The sequence below is a fragment of the Hemicordylus capensis genome, chromosome 3, assembly GCF_027244095.1.
Source record: "Hemicordylus capensis ecotype Gifberg chromosome 3, rHemCap1.1.pri, whole genome shotgun sequence".
Lineage (NCBI taxonomy): Eukaryota > Metazoa > Chordata > Lepidosauria > Squamata > Cordylidae > Hemicordylus > Hemicordylus capensis.
Genome location: NC_069659.1, coordinates 301,093,334 through 301,104,260, shown reverse-complemented (window position 1 = coordinate 301,104,260; position 10,927 = coordinate 301,093,334). Strand labels below are relative to the sequence as shown.

General features: G+C 44.8%; 1 pseudogene; it reads right to left on the bottom strand.

The window, feature by feature from the left end:
* Nucleotides 1-8,213: 8,213 nt before the first annotated feature.
* On the bottom strand, nt 8,214-10,034 carry LOC128351734 (importin subunit alpha-5-like; annotated as a pseudogene).
* Between the last annotated feature and the right edge of the window lie 893 nt (nt 10,035-10,927).

The following is a 10,927-nucleotide window of genomic DNA, read 5'->3' as shown; positions in this document are numbered from 1 at the left end:
CCAAATAAGGTGTGTGAGTGTGAGTATGAGTGAGTGAGAGAGGAAATGTCCTACCAACCCTATCCCTGTGTGTTTCAGTTCTTCTGCATGCAATCTGTAGAGACTAGGAGGCCTAACTCATTACTTACTTTTGGGTCTGTACGATTCCACTGTTCCTGAATGGAGCAGTGCTTTGTCCCTCCTCTCTTCATTTATAGGTACAAAGGTTCCTGGGATTTGTAGTTATTAAGAGAGCATGTCATATAGAAAGACATAAAATTTCCCTGTCTCTCAAACGGCAAGTCCCAGAATTAACTGCACAAGCACTCTCTCCCTTCATTCTTTAGAAGGGTGCTGGGCTAGTCAGCAACCCTGTCTTCAGTATGTTGCTTGTTCTGCTTCTGACTGGCTCCAGCAAATCTCCCAGTGGAGAGGAGACCCAATAGGCAATAAATGACTTTCCAGAAATATCCTCAAGCCACCTACAGTTTAGTCTTAGTTCTTCTCCTCACCCCCACCCCCCGCCCTGGTAATAGAGACAGTTGCAGCCTGGGCTGGATTCCCCTGGCTCTCTGGCAGTGTGTTCTTCCCCCACCCCATGCTTGGACCGTGTATCTATTAAACAGTTCACTATCTACAGGGGGGAAACCCTGATATTCCCTCGCTTTGTAATGCCGAGAGGAGAAAATAAATGAAAATCCCGCCTGTCATCCTGCAGACAGGCACTATTGTTTGACAGGGCTGAAGGTAATATGATAATCATCATGGTCACAGTGTACATTTTTGTATTTGAAAGCAAGCTGAAAAGGGGATCTGCATTTGTGTCGTATTCAAACGGAAGCCAAAGAAGCTTTATTGTTAGGACAGAATGTGATTCTGTGTGTTTACATGCCCACAACTGCTGTGCACTTATTCCATGTCAACTGTTGGCTCTGATCAGAAAGCCTCAGATTTGTAACGGTGCTTCCAATGTAACCAACAGCAAGCGGATTTCCTGCATTAGCTGTAGGGTTCTTAATAGAGTTCTGAAATCGAACCCCTGCTAGCTAGGCACATTCTAAAGTGATGGCTATCTTATATTTGGCGGGGGAGAGTAACCATTCCTATTCAGCCCCTGCACATCATTTTCCCAGTGGCTGTTGCAAGTGTCTACCTTGTGTTTCTTTTTAGACTGTGAGCCCTTTGGCGACAGAGAACCGTCATTTCTTATTATTCTCTCTGTGTAAACCACTTTGATAACTTATTTGTAGAAAGAAAGAACATAACATTTGGGCTATCGGCAGAGTTGAAATGATTGCTTCTAAGCAGTGCTATTTTGAGAGCAAATAAAGCCCAGTTTATCTCTCTAAAATTATATCTTATTTATTTTGTATTCTTAAGAACAGATGTTCACCAGTAGAGGGGAGTGAAGTCCCATAGGAGAATCAGGCAGTTAAACATGCTGGCATCAAACACACACAAACACACAAGATTTTTTAAAAAAATGTTAGCTTCCCTTTTTAATACAGAGCAACATAAAGGTTATCCTCATGTCCATTATAATGAAATGTCCACTGAGAATGTCTAGCACCATAGTTTTAAACCTCGACATCCAAACTAACTCTTGCTTTCAGTCATACTGAAACGATCAGGTAAGCCTGGTTTTACAGAATTGGCAAGTTCAAGAATCCCAGTGAGGTGCCAGACAATTACAAATCTTTTATCCCCGTTATAAGGATACCAACATATTCTGTCTTAATTTTAGTATCTGCTCTGTCAAAGAGTCATTTATTCATTCATCCATTCATTCCAGGGGTGCAACCCACTAATGTGATCAATTAAGATGGCTGCCTGGGCCAGGTGACAAAATGACTGCCTCTGTTGACCTGTTGAACTGATCTGCTACGCTGCCCATCACCATTCCCCTTTCCTTCTCCTTCTGTCATTCCCCTCTCCTTCTCACTCCCTTTCTTCAAAATGATCTGTCTTTTCAAATATGCACAAACATCAACTAGAGCATTATAGATGTAAACAAAAATAATAAAATTGATGTCAGTTCAATATCTGTAATAGTAGAGCATTGAGTCACCTTAAGTGGTGCAGCGGGGAAATGCCTGACTAACAAGCAGAAGGTTGCCGGTTCGAATCCCCACTTGTATGTTTCCCAGACTATGGGAAACACCTATATCGGGCAGCAGTGATATAGGAAGATGCTGAAAGGCATCATCTCATTCTGCGTGGGAGGAGGCAATGGTAAACCCCTCCTGTATTCTACCACAGAAAACCACAAAGCTCTGTGGGCGCCAGGAGTCTAAATCAACTTGATGGCACACTTTACTTTTAGAGTAATATTAGCACATCAAAAGAAAATCACTATTTTATAATGGATTTTAAATACATGCAATTCAGTCCTCTTTAACTGAAAATTCTCTGCTGGTATTCACATCTTGAAGCTGCATTAAAAAAAAAAGTTTAACCGAAACTATTGAATCATGTTGCCTCTGTTTTGATTGTGTTCAGTGGTGGGGGGAGGGGGAAGAGCTGCTTGAGGTGGATGTAGGAAAGTATATTACATGCTTTGTTCTGTCAGAAGCCGCTGCAGACTTTCCTATGCATGTTTCGTTGGATGTAAGGCCCGCCCTGGTTTCAATGGGGCTTACTTTTAGGTAAGTGCAAACAGGACTGCAGCCCTAATTGAGTCAAACTGATTGCAAAATGAAAGTCAAATATTTAAGCTTGTGCGTTCTCAGTTGGGAGTTTTCCCCATTTGTTTTCTGTCTGCACAGCTGCTTGATAACTGTTTTGTAATTTTCAGTTTTTCCTGGCTTTAAAACAAGCATAGGTGCGGAACAGGTTTTATTTTTGCCCTGCTTTGCCTTAAAATATGTTATAATTGTATTATTCCTCATTGGCATGGCTTGTTCTTTCTAGTTTCAGAATTGGGTGTGGGTGTGGGTGTGCGCACATACTAGGGATGTGCACAAAACGGATTTTGCATTTTGTTTTCAGCTTGAAACAAAACGCAGATGGCCAGAATATTTCGTTCAAACAGCAGTCAAACTGGTTGTTTCAACATAGGAAACTGGGGAAACTTGAAACACCCCATTGTTCCCCATGGGTAGCTCCTAGGATCCTATGGGGATTTGGGGGAAAGGTTAAAATTTGTTTAAAATTGCCTGCTTGCCCATTTCTTTTGTGGGTTGGGTGGTAGGTAGCACCCATCATGCCCTATCATCCAATCCACTTTGGTGTCCCTAGGAGCTACCCATGGGAAACAATTGGGTGTTTCATGTATTAAATTTTAAGGTACCTTGGACAGCTGATTGGGTGTATCAGCAGGATACCCAGAGACACCAGGGCCTTGACCATCAATTAAGCCACCATTGGGGTTGATTCACTCCTAGCAACTCCCAGCTGATGGGAGAACTAGAAATACAGCACAATAGGTCATATACAATATTGCAGTTATGGCTTAATGCTGGCCAGTTATCACAGCAGGCACTGGGATCCATCCCCTGGCTGCAGGAAATGCCATCTGTACATCATCCAATGTGCCCACCCAGGTGATCTTGTGTATTCCTATTTTTATGCTTCTTAGTTACCTAAGTTCTGCCATTTGCTCAGTTCTCATATTATGAAAAAATATTTATTCAAAAGGCCAAGGCTATTTCCTGTTCATCTTACATATGAAGCTGCCTTATACCAAGTCAGCTGTTTGTTCATCTAGGTTAGTAGTGTCTGCACTGACTGGCAGTGGCTTCTCCAAAGTTTAAGGCAGGAGTCTTTCCCAGCCCAACCTGGAGGTGCCACGGATTGAACCTGCAACCCTCTCTGTGCAACATAGATGCTCTAACAGTGAGCTACAGCAACTCCCCATCTATCCTATGGAAATAAATGGTTGGCTTTTAGTAACTTACAGACCAAAAACACATGAGCTGTAGCCAGCAATACTCTGGGACCGTTAGCTGTCTTATCTTGTGCAAGGGATTGGTACAAAGAAGGGAAGTTATGCAATATGGGAGAAAAAATGGTGACACTCTAGTAACCCTGGGGAGAAGTATGTCCTCTCTGAGATCATTTAAATGCTCTATCTACAGTATCTGTCAGCTCACATATTATAGGGTAACCACATTTGTATGCATCATTTAGGAAATATATGGTGGGAGAAACCTTGATTTAAATCAGTAATTCAAACTAGCCTTTTTCCCCCTTGGTGATGGATTATAGCTCACAAAAAGCCTTGATTTTAAATCAATCTACTCTGATGTTTAAAAAGTGGTAGCTTGCCACGCTTTCCAGGCAGTTGTTGCAACTGTGCTCATCATTAGTAACTGCAAGCAGGAGGGTGACAAGTATTCACCCCTAGCATATGCACTCAGGGACTTTGAGCATGTTTACTACACACACAGCCCTATTCTGTAATCACCCCCTTGTCTTGTAGCCTCCAAGAATAGGTCATAGTTTAAGAGCAAGGGAACAGTCTATTACATCTCATTACTTCCACCAGGGGCATAGCAAGGTTGGATTGGGCCCAGAGACGAGATTTTAAAATGCCCCCCCCTCAAAGTCCAGGGCCTCCGCACACCCCAGGCCCCCAAGGATTTAAGTCTGATATTTCAAAATAAGTATGCTGCCTGGAAATACACTGAATACACACATGCACACTTCACAATATATAGTGATATACATTGAATACTATATATTTGTGCTACTTTTAATGCCTAGAACACACTAGAAACACTAATTATTAAAATAGGCTCCATTTTAATCTCCTCGCTAAAGATTAACAAAGGAGACTGTCAACCATACTGTGTGAGCCTATGTATGTTTTCTCAGAATTCTGAACAAATTCAGTAAAGTTTGATTGCAGGAGGTTTTTCACAAGAGGCTTTTAAAGCCTTTTAACACACATCTCCTCTGGAATAGAGGTGCTTGCTGCATTCACATGTTGGCCAGATTTACCCTGAAGTCCCTGCGAGTTACTGGGGAGTAGTTCACAAGCAATTCAGGTTTTTCACTGCTCGTTAGAGTGTAGCCTGATTTATCTCTGGAGTAAAAAATCCACTGTTTTGCATTGCAGTAAAGCCTTCCAGTAAACTTGCAGTAAAGCCTGCTGTGTGTAAACCTCCCAGGTAAGTGTATGGAGAATTGCAGCCTCAGGCAGCAAATCTAACCACATTTAGCTGGAAGTACATTTCAATGAAACCTAAAGGGCTCACTAGCAAGGAAAGCATGTCTACTTAAAAATAAACTCCATTGCATTCAACTGACTGAGATCATTCACTGGTAAGTGCATATAGGATTGCACATGCTCAGGGATGTAAAGCCAACCAAACAAATTTGTGCTCCCAGCATATTTTGCTCCCTATAGGAGACTGTTAAGTCCCACTGAAGCAAAGAAGATAGGTGGGGAGAAATAGAGAAAAGAGCAAGAATTAGCACCATTCCTCAGGAGAAAAAGAGGTGTGTGTGGGGGGTGGGGAAATGAGGAATCTGCCTCTTCTTGGTAAAATTTTAAGATAGATGAGACATGCCAGGGCTCAAGGATCTCCTGAAGTTACGCCCTTTGTCCTAAAAGTCATTCTCCCTGCTCCCCAATGTGGAAGTAGGGCTGGTTGTGGTCTCTCTACTGAGATAAAAACCAGTCTCTGAGGTGCTCAGAAGCAGGGTCATCCCTAGTGGGGTGTGGGGCTGGGGGGCAAATCAGCATGTGCAGGGCCTCCTTAACATTTCATATCATTACAGAATCATGCTGACTGATGACATACAGTGTAACCTCATGTAAGTGAGGTTTTTGGACATGCCCAACCAGCTTGGCATTTGTAAAGAAAAATAAAATAAAAGCACAACACATGCTTCACAGTTCTCACTCAGACCTTCTGGATTGCAAAACAACTTGAACATAAGTGCATTTATGAATGAATGAATGAATAAATATAAATAAAATATTGTTTGTTCCAGAAGTTTTTGTAATTTTCTGCCATGAAACAAGCCACTTATAGGACTTTTTAGATAGTTTTTTTAAAGCCAGCAAATTTTCCAATCTGTTTCAAATATTCAGAGACTTCTCAGTCTCTCCCCCCACCATATCAAAGCCCTATGGCAAGCAGGCATTATATATGGGGGGCGGAGGGGGGTAACCACAAAAGGGAATTCACATCATGCCTCCATTACTAAGCATGCAAAGGCTGGTCTGTGCTGGGCAGAGGGTCTGCAGAGAACTGTGGTGGGTAAAAGGCAGCCAGCAATGGACACTCTGTCTGCCTCCTTCCTTCCTTCCTTCCTTGCTGTGCTGGGGCACTTGAGTTCAGGCTTCAGGGAGGCCTACAGGGAGGCCTCTCTGGAAGCCCCGCCTACCCACCAATCAGCTGAGAGGCAGTAAGAGAAGGCACTCTCTAGCAGCTTGCAGGCTGGCTGCTTAGATTGCCAGCCAGGAGGGCTGGCTAAGGGGCCTTGGGGCTGGGTGAGTGGGCAATGGGAAGTCATGTGACATGTCTCTGGGGGGCCCATCAAGGCAGTGGGCCCTCAAATGACTGTCTCCCCTTGCCTAATCATAGTTATGCCCATGTTGCTGGCTATGCACAAATGAAGGGGGGTCTATTCCTTTAAGATGATGGCGTCACAGTCCATGAGTTACAGCTGAGTCCACTGCCTGAGAAAAGAATATAAATCATTTGCTTCTGCAGTGGGTGGTTAGTGGTGTGAGCTTGGAAGAAGGCAAAGGTGACTTGCTTAAGGTCTTGTGGAGAGACAACCAATCTAAGTAACCCTGCGCTGGATAGACACTCATTTCCTATTGCTCCAGAGGTGTTTCTCTGAAGTGGTTGAAAATAAAAATCTTTTATTTTAGTCATGCCCCTGAAGGAGTTCTCGGAGGCTGCAGTGTGTCATGCCTTCCAACCAATGGCTGGCCAACTCATGCCTCTCTACAGCCTGAGCGTAGGGGAAAGACAGATGGCCGACGCAATGTCCCATGGCAGGTCATATGTCTGTCATCATGCTTGAAAAGCTAAGAGGAAGCAGCCATGATGGAAATGCAAATATGAACACCATACCAAACACCTTGTAATATAATACCAAAATGTAATACAATATAATACAATACTCAATGGCTTAGGAAACCAGCTAAAAATAATTAATCATAAATAGCACATCAGCATACCCACAAACAGCTATAATACTGTACAAATGGTGGAAAATATTTTTAAAAGGGCAGCCAATTTTTTTCTCAGGAATACAGAGGGCAGGCCATAGAAAGAGCCAGAAACCTGGCAGAGGTTAATGGGTCTAAATTCCCCTTCAGAAGATCAGGAAGGACAAAATATGTAGCAGGACTGCCTGTTCTGAAGATCCCTTGATTTCAGATCATTTTATTAGGCAGTGCCAGAAAAGTGCAAGGAAACGAGGGATCGAGGCTAATGTGGTCTGCCAAACAGCCAAGACTGTAAAGCAACAGTTAGTAAGACCAAGATGATGTGACAAAAAGGGTGAAACCAAAGCCTGTCCAGTTTGTGAAAAGGCGGAAGGGAGTTGTTAGCAGAAAGGAGCTGTCTACAAAATCACTTATGTGGAATGGTGGGGTGGGGTGCTCTATAGGAGAACCTGTGAGACATCTACTCTCCAGCTTTAAAGAACATTGAGCAGACTCAGAATACATCAATAGGGAAAGACCATGGTCAAGACATCGAAAAAATCAACAGGAGGGAGTAACAATGCCATTTAAAGTGTGTATTCTGAAGTGCTCAAAAGAAATGCTCACAAAGAAATGAGAGAAGCGTCACATTTAGGCAAACTGAGGCCTGAGGTTCATGGCAAGGAAGAACTGAAAGAAACTTGGAAGTACATCGGTCATTAAGGGTTGTATAAAGGAATTTGTTCTCTTACCTGCCTCCCCCCTTTGTTTCTTCTCTTGATAAGAAGGCATCACTATATAGTATCTGTCTCTGCTTGATTTGATTGGAAAGACTTTCAAATGTAAGAATGCAGTTTAAACAGTGGAGTATCGAAGACTGAAGCTGGCATGTTTACGTTGAAACATTTGTTTTAAGTTTTTCCTAAAACTGATGTGTTCAGTCCTGCCACTTCTGCCACAGCCTCATACTTTCTCTGCCTTAAAAAAAAAAAATCAAGTACAGCAATTTATTGACAGAGCAATAAACAAACCCCTCCACACCTTTGTCTCTTTGAGTGCTTTGACAGCCAAGTGGAGTGTGCAACCCCTCACCAGATGTGTGGCTGGGAAGCCAGGCCCCTCTTCAGAAGTCATAGAAATCCTGTTGCTCTGCTGAGAAAGGAAGCATCTTGCTTTCTTGGTCTGCTTCTGGAGTTGGGTTTCCATCACCATGCTTGAAAAATGTTTATCCATGAGGTTGATAGCTGCTCGATAGACCTAGCTGTTCTTGTGCATCTGAAACATTTTAATCTTCTCCAGGCCCACAAGCTCTTCAATTGCAAGGCACAGTTTTTCTGTCTCGCCTATCTTCTCCACCAACACAAATAGGTTGTTAGGAACATAGGAAGCTGCCATATACTGAGTCAGACCATTGGTCTACCTCACTCAATATTGTCTTCACAGACTGGCAGTGGCTTCTCCAAGGTTGCAGGCAGGAATCTCTCTCAGCCCTATCTTGGAGAAGCCAGGGAGGGAACTTGAAACCTTCATGCTCTTCCCGGAGCGGCTTCATCCCCTGAGCGGAATATCTTGCACTGCTCACACTTCTAGTCTCCCATTCATATGCAACCAGGGCAGACCCTGCTTAGCTATGGGGACAAGTCATGCTTACTACCACAAGACCAGCTCTCTATCGAGGATCACCAGGATGGTTTTGCTATCTCTGACAGTCAATAAGTTGAGAAGAGGCTGTAGGATGCCTGCCTGGACCAGTTTTACCACTTGCTTTACAGTGGCTCCAGTTGTGAAGTTGGCAACTGCCCAGATGGCCTCTTTCTGAGCTTTAAATTCTCCCTTTCCCAGCAGCTCCATCAAGGGAGGCAGCAGCCCACAGGTGATCAGCTGCTACATCTTACTGGGGGGCCCTGCTGCAAGGTTGCTCAGAGTCCAGGCCACCTCCTTCTGAACTGTGTGCTTCAGGTGCCGTAGGAGCTGGGGCAGGACCGACAGCAGGCCAGCATCAATGCTGCCCACTGCTCACAGAGATGGCATCAGGATACACAGTTCTGAAGTACCCATGAGCTGCACCAACCGTGGCAGTATCCCCGTCTCCAGCACCGCATGGATGCAGTCATTGGACCCATCTGTCAGGTAGGAGACAGCCCAACACCCATCCGAGAGGATCTCTTTGTCTTCATGTTGCAGGAGACAGGTCAGCGTGGGGAGAATCTGCTTCACAGCATCCAGGGGAGGGTGGGGATCCTTATTCCTACAGAGCTTGGACAGCGTCCAGGTGATGTTCTTCAGAAAGCCCACAGGGAGTAGTGGGCGTCACCAGACTCAGAAGGGGAGGGACTGCGTTGAAGCTGATTATAGCATCTCTGTGCACAGGCCCATCACCTGCTATGTTTCCCAGGGCCCACACAGACTGTTCGCAGATGTGCATATGCAGAGAAGACAGGACTACAAAGGCCTGGATGGCATTTGCCTCCACCCCTAGCCTGGTCTGCTCTGATGTCGCGGAAGCAATATTAGTGAGTGCCCAGGCAGCCTTGAACTGTAGAGTCGGGACATCATAATGGCACAAAACGTCCACCAGTCTAGGAACAATCCCAGCTTTGATGACTTCATCAAGAGATGGATTCTTCTGCCTAGACAACATTTTCCTGGTTCCCCAAGCGGCCTTCAAATAGTCTTGGGGGTCATCCGATTTGACCACAAGGACAATTTCCTCCAAAGTGAGCTGAGCTTCCAGAGTTTCCTCTTCTTTTTCTGGAGACAGGATGTCTTCCAAGAGAGAGAGATGTTCCTTCGCTTCAAGATCAGTTTGTCTTTCCGAGATTTGCGAAGCTGGACGTCCACCTCTATTCTTTGCTTCCTCATTCGTGCAAGGTCTTTGCCGTTGTTCTTGAATTGCTTCCTCCGGCTATCTTGCTCGTCTGTGGTGGGCATCTTCAGTGTGGTAGTTTTTCTCTCTCTCTCGCTCTCTTTTTGCTTATTTTTGCAAACTGTACATTCTTCTCCGCCTTCTTGTGTTGCCGCCTCTGATCTGGAGCCGAGAGAGGACTGGGTTGGGTGCTCTTCCCAGAGGGATACTTTGGGCAAAGTGGTCGAGTGGGGAGCAGAAGCCAGCAAGGACCTCCTTTGTGCAGAGAACATCTGTAAACAAAATGTCTTCTTGTTTAGTTTTAAAATGCATCTGATGGAGAGATTTCTGCAGTAAACGTGTCTGCCAGTCATGTTATCAAAGAAACAAACAGAGTCACAGTGTCTTCATAAAGCACTCTCACCATCATTTCCCCCACCCCCGCAGGAGGTCAGGTTCTGTGAAGTGATGTGAGGACAATTTCAGAGAGTGCATGAGCCAGGCCCACACCTTCAGGCCACTGGTACCGTCTCTGGGGACAAATGCTCAAAGCTGCGTTTGGCATCTACCCCTCTAGAGATGGGAAAGAGGTGACCTCCTTGCTGCACAGACAGCTTTCTGTGGGTGTTCACGCCTTCTCTATCCCTCCCCACAAAGGATTTGGGTCAAATTACAGACCTTTTTGCACAGAGAAAAGGGTCAGGGTAACAAGGGGCAAATGGTGGTCCTCTCTCCATGGAGTCATCTGCCAATTGCCATCTCTGATTTAGACAAACTTTTAGAATAGCTTCTGTGTTTTTAACACTATTCAGAATTCTTCAAGGAGCACTGCCCATTGGGCACTGCAGGCCTGATGGTCCCAGGGTGGAGAAAGGACACGAGTGGCCCGTGTCCAGCCGTGGCGTGGCAGTGCCTCTCATCCCACCCCTGAGTCTGACGTCAGACACGAGGTGCGCGGTCTGGCTCCCGAACGTAGCAAAGGAGCTTGGGTG